The sequence below is a fragment of the Vulpes vulpes genome, chromosome 7 (assembly GCF_048418805.1).
Source record: "Vulpes vulpes isolate BD-2025 chromosome 7, VulVul3, whole genome shotgun sequence".
Taxonomy (NCBI): Eukaryota; Metazoa; Chordata; class Mammalia; order Carnivora; family Canidae; genus Vulpes; species Vulpes vulpes.
Genome location: NC_132786.1, coordinates 67,526,666 through 67,541,461, shown reverse-complemented (window position 1 = coordinate 67,541,461; position 14,796 = coordinate 67,526,666). Strand labels below are relative to the sequence as shown.

General features: G+C 36.7%; 1 pseudogene; it reads right to left on the bottom strand.

The window, feature by feature from the left end:
• Window positions 1-5,821: 5,821 nt before the first annotated feature.
• LOC112911035 (olfactory receptor 2M4-like) lies at window positions 5,822-6,755 on the bottom strand (annotated as a pseudogene).
• Window positions 6,756-14,796: the final 8,041 nt, after the last annotated feature.

The window sequence follows — 14,796 nt, the reverse complement described above, 5'->3', positions numbered from 1 at the left end:
TGGGTATTTGTCCTTTCTAATGGCTGAGTAATATTCCATTGTATTCATAGACCACATCTTCTTTATCCATTCATCTTTCGATGGACACTGAGGCTCCTTCCACAGTTTGGCTATCGTGGACATTTTAGCTCTAATCTTTAATATTTTCTTTCTTCTGCTTTTTTAGGTTTGTTTGTTATTCCTTTTCTACCTCCTATTGCTATTTATTTCCTTTTTATGACTGTTTTTATTGTACTCCAAAACATTTAGGCCTGCTTTGTTTTTATTTTCATTTGTTTCCATAAAATTTTTTTATTTTTTCTTTTATTTCATGGTTGACCCATTCGTTGTTTAGTAGCATACCTTTTAACCTCCGTATATTTGTGGTTTTCCCCTTTTGTTGTTGAGTTGACTTCTAGTTTCATTGTATTGTGGTCAGAAAATATATACGGTACGTTATTGATCATTTTGATTTTGCTTAGGTTTGTTTTGTGCATTTTACATATCTGTAAAATGTTCCATGTGCACTTGAAAGTAATGTATATTCTGCTATTTTTGGATAGAATGTTCTGAATATCTCTGTTAAATCCATCTGTTTCAATGTGTCATCCAAAGTAATTTTTTCCTTGTTGAATTTTTGTTTTGTTTATCTGTATATTTACAATAGTATTAAAGTCCTCTACTATTGTTGTATTTTTATTAATTAGTTACTTTTTGTTTATTATTAACTTTTATGTATTTGGGTGCCCGTATATTGGGTGCATAAATATTTACAATTTTTTTTATCTTGGTGGATTATATTCTTTATGTTTATATATTGTCCTTTGTCTCTTCTTATAGTCTGTTTTAAAGTCTATTTTATCCCATATAATTGCTACTATGGCTTTCTTTTGACATCCATTAGCATGATAGATTGTTCTCCATCCCCTCACTTTCAATCTGCCTGTGTCTTTAGGTCTAAAATGATTTTCTTGGGGGCTACTGGGTGGCTCAGGCAATTGGGCATCTGTTTTTGGCTCAGGTTATAATCCCAGGATCCTGAGATTGAACTCCCTGTTGCACTCCTGGCTCAGAGGACAGCCTGCTTCTCCCTCTCCCCCCTCCCTTTTCTCTTGACATGCTCTCTCTCTTTCTCACCATCTCTCACTCTTTTTCTCTTTCAAATAAAACAAACAAACAAACAAATTCAGTCCCTTGTAGTCAGAATATAGGTAATTAGATAGGTCTTTTTTAAATCCATTCCGAAACCCTATGTTTTTGTTTTGTTTTGTTTTGTTTTGTTTTTGAAAGAAAGAGAGAGGAGCAGACAGAGAGGAAGAGAAAGAAATTCAAGCAGGCTCCATGCCCAGTGTGGAGCCTGATGTGGGGCTTGATCTCATGACCCTGAGATCATGATCTGAGCTGAAATCAAGAGTTGGGTAATTAATTGACTGAGATATCCAGGAGCCCCTAACACCCTATATCTTTTGATAGGAGTATTTAGTCCATGTACATTCAAAGTAATTATTGATAGATTTGTACTTATTGCCATTTATTACTTGTTTTGTTGTTTCTAAAGACTTCCTCTGTTCCTTGTTTTTTTCTCATGCTTTGCTGATTTTTCTTGATGATATAGTTGGATTTCTTTCTCTTTATTCTTTGCATATTTTTGTTGGTTTTTGATATATAGATACCATTAGGTTTATATATAACTTCTCTACATAGGAGTCTGTATTAAGTTTATGATCATTTAATTTTGAACCCATTCTTTTCTACTCCCCACATTTTAAATATATGTTATTATGCTTTATATCTTTTTTTAGTTCCTTGACTGTTGTTTTTACAAAAATATTCATTTTCACTATTATTGTGTCCTGTAACTATATTGTCATCTTTGGTCTCTACATTCAAAGTGTCCCCTTTAATAATTCGTGCAGGACTGGTTTACTGGTCATAAACTCCTTTAATTTTTGTTTGTCTGGTAAACTCTTCATATCTCTTTCTATTCTAAATGATATCCCTGTTAGATAGAGTATTCTTGGCTGCATATTTTTCCCATTCAGCCCTTTGAATATATCATGTCATTTTCTTCTGGCTTGCAAAGTTTCTGTTGAAAAATCTGCTAGGGGCACCTGGATGGCTCAGTTGGTTGAGTGTCTACCTTTGGCTCAGGTCATGATCCCAGGGTCTTGGGATCAGGTTCCCTGCTCAGGGGGGAGTCTGCTTCTCCCTCTCCCCCTGTGTGCTCACTTTCTCTCATAAATAAATAAATAAATAAATAAATAAATAATAAATCTTTTTAAAAATTTCCTGCTAATCTTGTGGGTATTTGCTTGTAAGTTAGCGTGTTCTTTTGTCTTTCTGCTTTAAAAAACTTTGGAACTATATTTTGCAAATTTAACTACTATATGCCTTGGTTTGGGTCTGCTTTTGTAGAGTTTGATGGAAGTTATCTAGTCCTCCTTGATCTGGATGTCTGTTTCCTTTCCCAGATCAGGGAAGATGTCATCAGCTATTATTTCCTCAAAAGAATTTTCTTTCCACTTCTCTCTCTCTTCTTCTTTTCAGATAAATTTCTCTTTCTCCTCATTGTGTCTACTTCTCTGTGTCTGTTTCTCTGTGTCAAGAAAGCCATGTATGCTTTCTGCTCTGGAAAATAGTGACTTTATAAAAAAGAGACCCTGAGATCCTTGCAGTACAATGTCTCCTGTTCACTAGAACCTGGCACTTCAGGAAAGTATTCTATGTTTATTGCCTATGCCCTGCTGTTCTGTGTGACTCACCTTTCTTTCCAGTGTTGTCTTCTGCACTGACTATCTGCCTGTGGTGGATATGTCCACCACAGAAATTGGGAATTGGGCAGTGGTGTTAGCAAAATTTGTACTGGGCCACTAGTCCTATGTTATATCCCCAAGTGCTGTGGCATCTGGAGACTGTGTGCAGGAGCTGCTTGGGGAATGAGGCTGGGCATGGTGCATGATAGTGGGTGGGGGTACATCATTAGGTATGATATGGCAAATGGAAATTTGGTGAGGCAGTAGCTCTGTGCCTAGTATTTGGGCAAGGCATGTGTGTGGCTTTAACAAAATTTTCTCTGAGCTCAGGGCTGAAACTATCAGGCTTGGAATGGGCAAATTCTTGGGAGAATCTATGGTGGTGTTCACTGCTAGCTGGTTAGATAGTATGTGTCTGTGCAGCCCCACCTCTGGCAGATGGCCTTGTGTTTATGCTGGAGAAGAGAAGGGGAATGGTACCTGTCAGCTCCCTCATTTTCAGAGAAGTCCCCCAATAAGCTTTCAGATCAGTATGAAGAGATCTGTCTCCCCTTTGCCTATGGTGTTGTTTAAATTAACATTTTTCTGTTGACTCTCCATGCAGGCTGCTGTTACTTATACATGGTGATGCAGCTATCATTCGTTCTCATGGCTTGCCCAATACTGAGTCAACTGACTTTTAAAGCTCCAGGACCCAAGTCCCATTGCTTTTACAATCTCACAGAATTCAGCCCCTCTGTTTTTTTTATTTTTATTTTTTTAAAGTTGTATTTATTTATTCATGAGAGGCACAGACTGAGAGAAAGAAGCAGAGATACAGGCAGAGGGAGAAGCAGCCCCTGGTTTTTAAAGACACCTATTGTGGGGTTAGTTTTCCCCATATGAACTCCCTGTGTGAGGGCCCATTTCTCTGGCCTCTCCATGTGTGCATCTCCCTCCTTTCTGAGGGCAGTCTCCCTTGCACCTCTCTGACCTTCTTAACCTATCAGATGCAACTTCTTCTCTATATTTAGTTGTGGAGTTAATTCTGTCAGTTTTTGGATGGCTGCCTGTTTTATTGACTTCTATGTGGATAATATTTGGTTCTAAACATGGGATGGAATAAACTCAGTGTCCTTCTACTCTGCCATATTCCTAAGTTCCTAAATTTGCCTGTTCTTGTGTAGCTGTTTCTTCAAATAAGAGGTTAAAGTGACAAGCACATGAAAAGTTATTCAGCATCATTAGTCATTTAAAAAATGAAAATTGACAATGTAATGCCACTTTGCATCTGCTAGAATAGCTATAATGTTGAGAATCAGAAAATAATAACAACTTCTTACATTGATGGTGGAAATGTAAAATTTTGTAGCCAATTTTGGAAACAGTTTGGCAGTAATACAAAAAGTTGGAGTTATCATGTGATTGAGTAATTCTACTGCCAGATGTATACCCAGGAGATTGGAAAACATGTACATACAAAAATGTGAATGTTTGTAGTAGTATTATTCATAATAACGGAAAAGAAATATTTCAAATGTCTATCAGTTGCTCTGTGGATAAACAAAATGTGACCTAGCTTTACAATGGGATATTATTTATTCCTATGAATGATACATCCATAAATACCGATACATACTTCAATATTAACTTTATAATCATTGTGCTAAGTGAAAGAAGCCAGTTACAAAAGACCATTAATATGTAAATTCCTAAATAAGCAAAACTGTAGAGAAAAAAAACACTGTTATTTTAAAGGTTGGTGGAGGATGCAAAGGAAATCAATGTTAATGGGTGTGGATATTCTTTTGGAGAGATAAAAACCTTTGGAATTAGTCAATGTTGATGTTTGAGTACCTGTGAATCTATTACAAAAAAATCACTGAATTGTACACGTTAAACAGTTGATTTTCATGGTATATGAATTATATCTCAAAAAAATAAACCCAAACAAAAGCACTTTATTGAGAATATTCAACTTGTACCAAAATGTTGCCATTTTGATTAAAAAAGGTGCAAAAAATGTAACACAAGATGCATATCATTAAAGCATAAAATCTAGTTTTAGCAAAAAGAAGCATGCATTAATAGAGCAATAATATATTGAAAAATGGAGATTAGGTTAATGATAAAATATAGAGAAATTAAGATAAACCAAGTGAAGCAGGCAAAAGTTACTTTCAATTTTCAGGATGTGGATAATTCAGATACGCAAATTGCAATAAACTAATAACAATTTAGTTACATCAAAGTATGGAAACTCTATGGAACATTAAAATCATTGGAGAAAATAAAATAAAATAATAAAATAAAATAATCATTGTGAACATTTAGAGACCGTAAATTCTCTTAAGGAAACTTTAATTTCCTTTTTTAGGATAATATATAGGCTGTTATATTTTCAAAGCTGTATAAAAACCATGGCTGGCATATCCAGGAAATAATAATTTTCTAATATCTTCAAATTTATTCTAGTTATTACTATAAGGATAAGTGAGAATTAGAATCAATCACAATAAAAACGAAGTGTATAGTCTAACCAAATAGACATTTTATATAAACTTTTTATAATAGCCATTTCTAATTTAAAGCTTAACAAAGTAGGAACTTCTAAGAACTATTTTATATGGCCTTAAAGCTTGATTGAAGGAGTTGATAATACTAACTACCCCCCGCTAAACATTCGGGAATTAGGTTGAGAACAGTCAGGAACAAAACAGGCAATACACAGGTCTGAGGAAAAGTATACTTGAAAACAAGTGTATATGATTAAATAATCCTTAAGCTATGAGGAAGCACAGCAAAAATCAGTGGATGAACTCTATTTTTTTTCTTAGATAAAACAAAGATAATCAGACTCCTACCAGGTTCAAAGTCAGGCATTCCAAAGTTAAGTACTCCTGGCTAACAACTACCGATATAACTGAAATTCACTGGAGATAAAATGATAATCTATGATTATTTCTAAATCCAACCTACTTTACCTGTAATTTTTACATTATATTATACCAAATAAAGCTATTTTAAAACTGAACAAAAAATGGAGGGAAAAAAGTCCAACTAGAAGAAAGATGTTGAGCAGAGTTGACATTCAAAGATACTTGATGAAGTTACATTAACTTTCCTTTCCTCAACAGTTTCTGAAGTCCCCTGGATACCTCTTTGTTGAGGAGGCTGTAGATGAGAGGGTTCAGCATGGGGGTGAGGATGGTGTAGAAGATAGATACTATCTTGTCATGGTCTGGTGTATGGTTAGAAGCTGGTCTCATATACATGAACATAGCAGCACCATAGTACAGTCCAACCACAGTCATGTGGGAGTAGCAGGTGCTGAAGGCTTTGAGGTGACTTTCTCTAGAGCTCATGTGGAGGACAGCTTGAAGGACATATGAATAGGAAATAATGATCACAGACACTGGTAATATTAGCATCACCACACAGCAGAGGAAAAGCAGCCTTTCAAAAGCAGAGGTGTCTGTGCAAGATAGAGGGAAAAGGGCAGCAACATCACAGAAAAAGTGATGAATTTCCAGAGAGCTACAGAAAGGCAGTGACAGGGCTGCTACTAGCACAATAATGCCATCAAAAAAGCCCAAGATCCAGGAAGTAACAGTCATGAGGACACAGAGTTCCTGATTCATGAGGATGGTGTATCAAAGTGGGTGGCATATAGTCACATAACGGTCATAGGCCATGACAACCAACAGGAAACATTCAGCTCCAAGCAGGGACACATAGAAGAATATCTGAGCTCCACAATCTGCCAGAGATATTGACTTGCTGCCAGACAAGTAGTTGAAGGCCATCCTGGGTACAATGGTGCAGATGAGCATGAGGTCCATGAGGGAGAGCTGGCTGAGGAGGAAGTACATGGAGATGTGGAGATGGGTGTCCAGGTAGACAAGAAGAACCAGGACAGTGTTTCCCAAGAAGGCTATTGAAAAGATGCCCAAGACCAGTGAGAAAAAAAATATGAGTGGGACTGTAATCAAAGATTCTTAGCAGGATCAAGTCAGAGCTGATGGTCTGGTTTCCCCACACCATTTTAGGTAATTTGTGTTTTCTGGAATTTTCAGAGAAGACACAAGCTTATTTGTCTACTTAATTTTCAAATGCATATTGTGACAATGCCCCTAGGTTGGTAGTGTACTAGATGCATGTGTACAACTCTGTCATCCAAACTTCAGTTGACTCTCATGTAGTCACTTTACTGATTTACCCACAGTTATAGGTCAATAGAGAACCTAGTAGAAAAAGAGGTTATGCATTTCTGTTGCTAAATTTTATCAGTGTCCCTGATCAAAGGAAATTACCTCCTCACATTTATATAGTTTTGTCTTATCATGCCTCCTGGTTGTCTTCTCAATAACTACAGAATTCCTGCTCTCTTGATTCCCCCTATAATCCTATCTTCTTCCCATTGTGTCACACCAGCCCAGTGAAAGGGTGTATAGGATAAATATCATTACATGTGTAGAGGATTAATTAGAAGGATTTCCTTCCTTAATTAGCAGAAGGATTTATACTGCATATTTTAACTTTTTCACCTTAGACAAAGCTTTGGAGTCCCATCTTAATATAAACATCCATTAAACTACTTTCCCAAGAAATAAAAGGATATTTACTTCTCTTTTGAGAATAATTTTGCTTCTATCAACCTGTATGGAGAAGGGAGCCATCATTTTGTTGTTGTTGTTTGTTTTCCTTTCTTGTTTGTTTTGATAAATTGATTTCATATTGCTGCACTTAGATAAGTTGAGTAGCATCATCTCTTGGGAACAAAAGAGAAAACCCTTTGTACACTTTAAAAACTTCACGGCAATGTGCTATTTTGGGGAGAAGGGGAATGAGTTCCACCACAGTAAGTGAAGGCATCACTTACAAACCTATTGCAGTTCAAGATGGGTAGAATCAGGAATGTACTAGAATGTGGTACAGATAAAACTGCAAAAATGAGCCACAATATGTATAGGAAATAGATCACAGAGCCAGAAGAACCTAACTCAATTTTATTTTTAAATGATTATCAAAGAAATGTTTTCTATGTAGCACCACAATTTACATGTGTTATATAAATTAATGTATACCTCTAAGGACAAAGCAAGTGCCTGAGAACTATCCTATAAGTTACATTTTAGTGGTATATGCCCTGTGCCTATCACAATATTCTACTTATGATGGGTAATTTAGTTTGAAATCTGTTTGCTGTTTAATTTTTCCTAGGAAATATTTTGCTTATATACTGATATTTGAAATGAACTTCTGTTAATTTTAACTAATCTTCTAAAAATAGGTAAACTAATTAATAAAGACCTTTGGGATTATTTTAATGACACACAGAAACGGAATGACCTTATTTATTTTCACAGAATTAAAATGTTATACCAGGGGATCCCTTGGTGGTTCAATGGTTTAGTGCCTGCCTTCAGCCCAGGGCTCGATCCTAGTGTCCCGGGATCAAGTCCCACATCAGGGCCCCTGCATAGAGCGTGCTTCTCTCTCTGCCTGTGTCTCTGCCTCTCTCTCTCTCTCTGTGTGTGTCTCTCATGAATAAATAAATAAAGTCTTTTTTTTTAAAAGAAAAGCCACCGGGGCTGCCCAATAAATAAAATCTTTAAAAACCCCTCAACTTAAAAAAATATATTATACTAGTATTTCAGGAAAATAATTTCATTCCCAGCTCTAATATTTTGGCATAGAAAAGTGCCTTAAAGAATGACATATGCCAAGTATTGGAAAGGAGAATAACTCCTTTTAGATTACACATTTATTTATTTGCATAACTATTATGTATTTCGTATTTTTACCTATTTTAATGATAAATATTATTGAGAAAATCCAAGCTTCCTACAATAAAAATATATTAAAAATATTGATAACTATTTAAATATATAACAAATACACTCTTGTTCACAAGGTAGTCAACATAAAAGAATTGCTAACTTCTTTCTTTGTTCTCTGAATGTCAAAATAAGATTTATAGTTTCATAAGTGTCACCATATTATATGAAATTTTAAGAATTCTCACATCCTAGCTAGAGCATCTTGGTGATTCTCCATTCTTTCATGCCAACTGTTAATGGAAAATGAAGAAGACCAAGGGAAAAGAAAAAAATATTCTGAAGAAGAGAAGTTTCTTAAAGAAAAGGAAATGGAGTATAGGGAAGAGAAGTAGAGCTGACAATAACAAGGAAAAATTGGGGACAAATGGCTTGTAATAATTAGAGACTTTGAAATATTAATGGAAATGGAAGAAAGAGAGACAATAAAAATCACAGACTTAGTGGTAGGACCTAAGTGAGCACAGATATTTGGGAGGATTATCTACAACACTGGGTCTAGCTCTTCCTCTGGTGATATAGGCTGACCTGAAGGTCCCCATCCATGCATCCGAGAATATTCTATAGTTCCAGGTTTTAGGAGATTTTCACACACCGTACAATTTAGCTAAATCAAGGTTCATTAAATTATGTTTCACTTTTAATGTACAGCATTGGAAAATTTCATTAATTGATGTATTTTCTGAAGTATACAGAACATAAATAAGGAAAGTGGATTGGTTTTGAGTCAAATAATTCCTCCCAATAATTAAAAACTAAAAATTTGCACTAGGTGGTTTTTAAGGAGTGTTTCAGGTCTGATTTTTCATTAATTCTTTTTTAAAGCAGTATATACAGGTCATTGGATGGAACTGTTTCTGTGAAGACATTTTGAGGTGTATACCTAATAACTGGAAGATAATTATGGTCACCATAAAGGCTTAAATATTTTTAATTAATTCAACATAATGTAATCATAAGGAGAATGAGTCTCTTCTTTTTCTTCTCCCCTATTTTTGCATAAAGGAGAATGAGAGCCCAGATGTGTGAAGGAATGGTTTGGGTCTCTTCTGAGTTGTTTAGTATATATTACACTGGGGGGTTTGCCATTTCAGTATTTTGTTTTCTCAATCATCTATTCTCTGGAAAAAAATGACAATATGGAAAAACTCACCTCAAAAAAAATGAACAAGAGGCTAAATTACCAACTGCCAGGGACCTAATCAGTATGGTCATAAGTAAGATGTTGGAACTAGAGTTTACAGTAATGATTATAAAAATACTAGCTGGGGTTGAGAAAAGCATAGAAGACACCAGAGAAACCCTTCTGGAGAAATAAAAGAACTAAAATCTAATCAATTCAAAATTAAAAAGGCTATTAATGAGATGCAATAAAAAATGAAAGGTCTAACTGCTAGAATAAGTAAGGCAGAAGAGAGAATTAGTGATACAGAAGACAAAATGATAGAAATAAAGAAGCTGAGAAAGAGAGAGATAAAAAACTACTGGATCATGGGGAGGAAAATTCAAGAGATAAGTGTCACCCTAAAGTCAAACAATATTAGAATAATTTGGTTGCCAGAAGAAGAGGAAAGGAGGGGGCAGAAAGTATATTGGAGCAAATTATAGTATAGAACTTCCTTAATCTAGGGAAGGAACAGGTGATCAAGTACAGGAGGCACAGAGAATCCCCTTACAATCAATAAAAATAGCAACACTTCAACATATAACAGTGAAGCTTGCAAATCTCAAAGACAAAGACAAAATCCTGAAAGCATCTCAGGACAAATGTTCCATAATCTACAAGGATAGAGCTATTAGACTTGCAGCAGACCTATACATAGAAACTTGGCAGCCCAGAAAGGAGTGACATGATATATTCAGGGTGCTAAATGAGAAAAACATCCAACCAAGAATACTTTATCCAGCTAGGGTGTCATTCAAAATAGAAGGAGAGATAAAAAGCTTCCATGACAGGGATCCCTGGGTGGCTCAGCGGTTTAGCGCCTGCCTTGGGTCCAGGGCATGATCCTGGAGTCCCAGGATCGAGTCCCATGTTGGGCTCCCTGCTTGGAGCCTGCTTCTCCTTCTGCCTGTGTCTCTGTCTCTCTCTCTGTCTCTGTCTCTGTCTCTCTGTCTCTCTCTACCACTCATGAATAAATAAAATCTTTAAAAAAAGCTTCCATGACAAACAGAAACAATATATATGCCAACACTGCAAGGTCTCCATTCAAAGTTTTGAAATGAAAGTCTTTCAGTCCAGAAGACTCCAAACTCAACCAAATGTCAAAATCCCTTGGGTGTTTAAAATGGATGTCTTGGGACACCTGGGTGGCTCAGCGGTTGAGTGGCAGTCTTTGGTCCAGGGCATGATCCAAGAGTCCTGGGATCAAGTCTCGCATCAACTCCCTGCATGGAGTCTGCTTCTCCCTCTGCCTCTCTCTCTCTGTCGCTCATGAATAAATAAAATATTTTTTAAAAATAAATAAAAGAAGACATAGAAATGTTTAATAGAGCCATGAAAAAAATGTTCCACATCACTTGTCATCACGGAAATACAAATGAAAACCACAATGAAATACAACCTCACACCTTTCAGAATGGCTAAAATTAACAAGTCAGGAAACAGATGTTGGTAAGGATATGGAGAAAGGGGAACCATCTTTCACTGTTGTTGGGAATACAAGGTGGTACAGCCACTCTGGAAAGCATTATGGAAGTTCCTCAAAAAGTTGAAAATAGAGTTACCCCATGACCCAGCAATTGCATTACCAAGGATGACCACAAATATACAAATGTAGTGATCCAAAGGGGCACTTTGAACCCCAATGTTTATAGCAACAACGTCCAACAATAGCCAAACTATGAAAAGAGCCAAGATGTCCACTGACAGATGAATTGATAAAAAAGAGGTGGTATACATATACAGTGGAATATTACTCAGTCATCAATAAATGAAACCTTGCCATCTACAGTGGCATCAATAGAACTCAAGGGGTTATGGTACGTGATATAAGACAATTAGAGAAAGATAATTATCATATGATCTCACTTGTAGTGGAATTTAAGAAACAAAGCAGAGGACTATAGATGAAGAGAGGAAAAAATAAAACAAGATGAAATCAGAGAGGGAGACAAACCCTAAGAGACTCTTAATAACAGGAACCAAACTGAGGGTTTTAGAGGGGAGGAAAGGTGGAGATATGCGGTAACTGGGCAATGGACATTAAGAAGGGCATGAGATGTGATGAGCACTGGGTATTATATATAATACCCAATGGTCATTGATCTTCACTCTGAAATCCTAATAATATACTATATTTAATTAATTAAATTTATTGATTTTTATTTTTAAGATTTTTGTTTATTTATTCATGAGAGACACACAGAGAGAGGAAGAGCCATAGGCAGAAGAAGGTGGTTCCTGATGGTGAGCCTGATGCAGCATTTGATCCCAGGACCCCAGGATCATGACCTGACCCAAAGGCAGACACTCAACCACTGAGCTACCCAGGTGCTCCTAATTAATTGAATTTAAATTTAAAAAGAACCAGTGTAAAGTAACACATGGGTGATGAAAGTGGAGGAGTATCTGAACCAGGGTCATGGAAGACACAGATTGCTCCAAGCCAATTCAGGTTCACATATCATCCAGTACTTTTTTAAAAAAATAATTTATTTATTTATGAGAGAGAGAGAGAGAGAGAGAGAGAGAGAGAGAGGCACAGACACAGGCAGAGGGAGAAGCAGGCTCCATGCAGGTGCCTGACATGGGACTCAATACGGGTCTCAGGGATCACACCCTGGGCTGTAGGTGGCGCTTAACCGCTGCGCCACTGGAGCTGCCCTCATCCAGTGCTGCTTAACCAAGATAGATGTCAAATCACATATGGAAAATTTTTCACCTGCATGTGTCCAAGCCCTATACTTTAGAAAATTGAATCTTATAGGACTAGGATAGGACCTGATCTGTGTAATGAGATAATATTTTCCAAGTTTCTGCTCTGCTTCTCTGATTAATAGGATCAGAAGATCAACTTGTAGTGAGAGACAAAATCCTAGATGTAAATTTCATAACCACTTTAGGATTGTATCTCCATGTTAGTTGGAATTTGCTTGGTTTGTACTCATGCTTACCTGTTTATAAAACTATATATAAGTAAAATTCAAGATAAATATCAGGCCTTTATTAAATTCCTAATTCAAAGAACACATTCAAATACAAGTCTCATTCTATTACCCGATGATGTAATTTATTCGTGCCTAGCACAACATGGGAACAATAAAAACAACCTTTTGGATTTACTCTATTTTGGGAAGAATAAAGGTTCTCAAATACGGTTTTACTACTCTTTCTTTTATTTTCCCCTTAATTTCACTTTTTCACCAAACTACTTGACTTTCAAACTTAAGACTTGTCAATCCCATTTACAACTGCACCCAAAAGCATAAGATGCATAGGAATAAACCTAACCAAAGAGTTAAAGGATCTATACCCTAAACACTACAGAACACTTCTGAAAGAAATGGAGGAAGATGCAAAGAGATGGAAAAATATTCCATGCTCATGGATTGGAAGAATTAATATTGTGAAAATGTCAATGTTACCCAGGGCAATTTACACGTTTAATGCAATCCCTGTCAAAATACCATGAACTTTCTTCAGAGAGTTGGAACAAATTATTTAAACATTTGTGTGGAATCAGAAAAGACCCCGAGCCAGGGGAATATTACAGAAGAAAACCATAGCTGGGGGCATCACAATGCGAGATTTCAGGTTGTACTACAAAGCTGTGGTCATCAAGACCGTGTGGTACTGGCACAAAAACAGACACATAGATCAATGGAACAGAACAGAGAATCCAGAAGTGGACCCTCAACTTTATGGTCAAGTAATATTCGAGAAAGCAGGAAAGACTATCCACTGGAAAAGGGACAGTCTCTTCAATAAATGGTGCTGGGAAAATTAGACATCCACATGCAGAAGAATGAAACTAGACCACTCCCTTGCACCATACACAAAGATAAGCTCAAAATGGATGAAAGATCTAAACGTGAGACAAGATTCCATCAAAATCCTAGAGGAGAACACAGGCAACACCCTTTTTGAACTCGGCCACAGTAACTTCTTGCAAGATACATTCACGAAGTCAAAAGAAACAAAAGCAAAAATGAACTATTGGGACTTCATCAAGATAAGAAGCTTTTGCACAGCAAAGGATACAGTCAACAAAACTAAAAGACAACCTACAGAACAGAAGATATTTGCAAATAACGTATCAGATAAAGGGCTAGTATCCAAGATCTAGAAAGAATTTATGAAACTTAACAGCAAAGAAACAAACAATCCAATCATGAAATGGGCAAAAGACATGAACAGAAATCTCACAGAGGAAGACATAGACATGGACAACAAGCAAATGAGAAAATGCTCCACATCCCTTGCCATCAGGGAAATATAAATCAAAACACCAATGAGATACCACCTCACACCAGTGAAAAAGGGGAAAATTAACAAGGCAGGAATCAACAAATGTTGGAGAGGATGTGGAGAAAGGGGACCCGTCTTGCACTGTTGGTGGGAATGTGAACTGGTGCAGCCACTCTGGAAAACTGTGTGGAGATTCCTCAAAGACTTAAAAATAGATCTGCCCTGTGACCCAGGAATTGCACTGCTGGGGATTTACCCCAAAGATACAGATGTAGTGAAGTGCCAGGACACCTGAACCCCAATGTTTATAGCAGCAATGTCCACAATAGCCAAACTGTAGAAGAAACCTCAGTTTCCATCGAAAGATGAATGGATAAAGAAGATGTGGTCTATGTATACAATGGAATATCCCTCAGCCATTAGAAATGACAAATACCCACCTTTTGCTTCAACGTGGATGGAACTGGAGGGTATTATGCTGAGTGAAGTAAGTCAATTGGAGAAGGACAAACATTATATGGTCTCATTCATTTTGGGGAATATAAAAAATAGTGAAAGGGGAAAGGAGAAAAAAATGAGTGGGAAATACCAGAAAGGGAGACAGAATTTGAGAGACTCCTAACTCTTGGAAACGAACTAGGGGTGGTAGAAAGGGAGGTGCATGGGGGTTGGGGGTGACTGGGTGATGGGCACTGAGGGGGGCACTTGATGGGATAAGCACTGGGTGTTATTATATATGTTGGCAAATTGAACACCAATCAAAAATAAATTTATAAAAAAATTAAGACTTGTAGCATTACTATCAAGATGTTGAAGGACAGAAACTTTGGAAGTT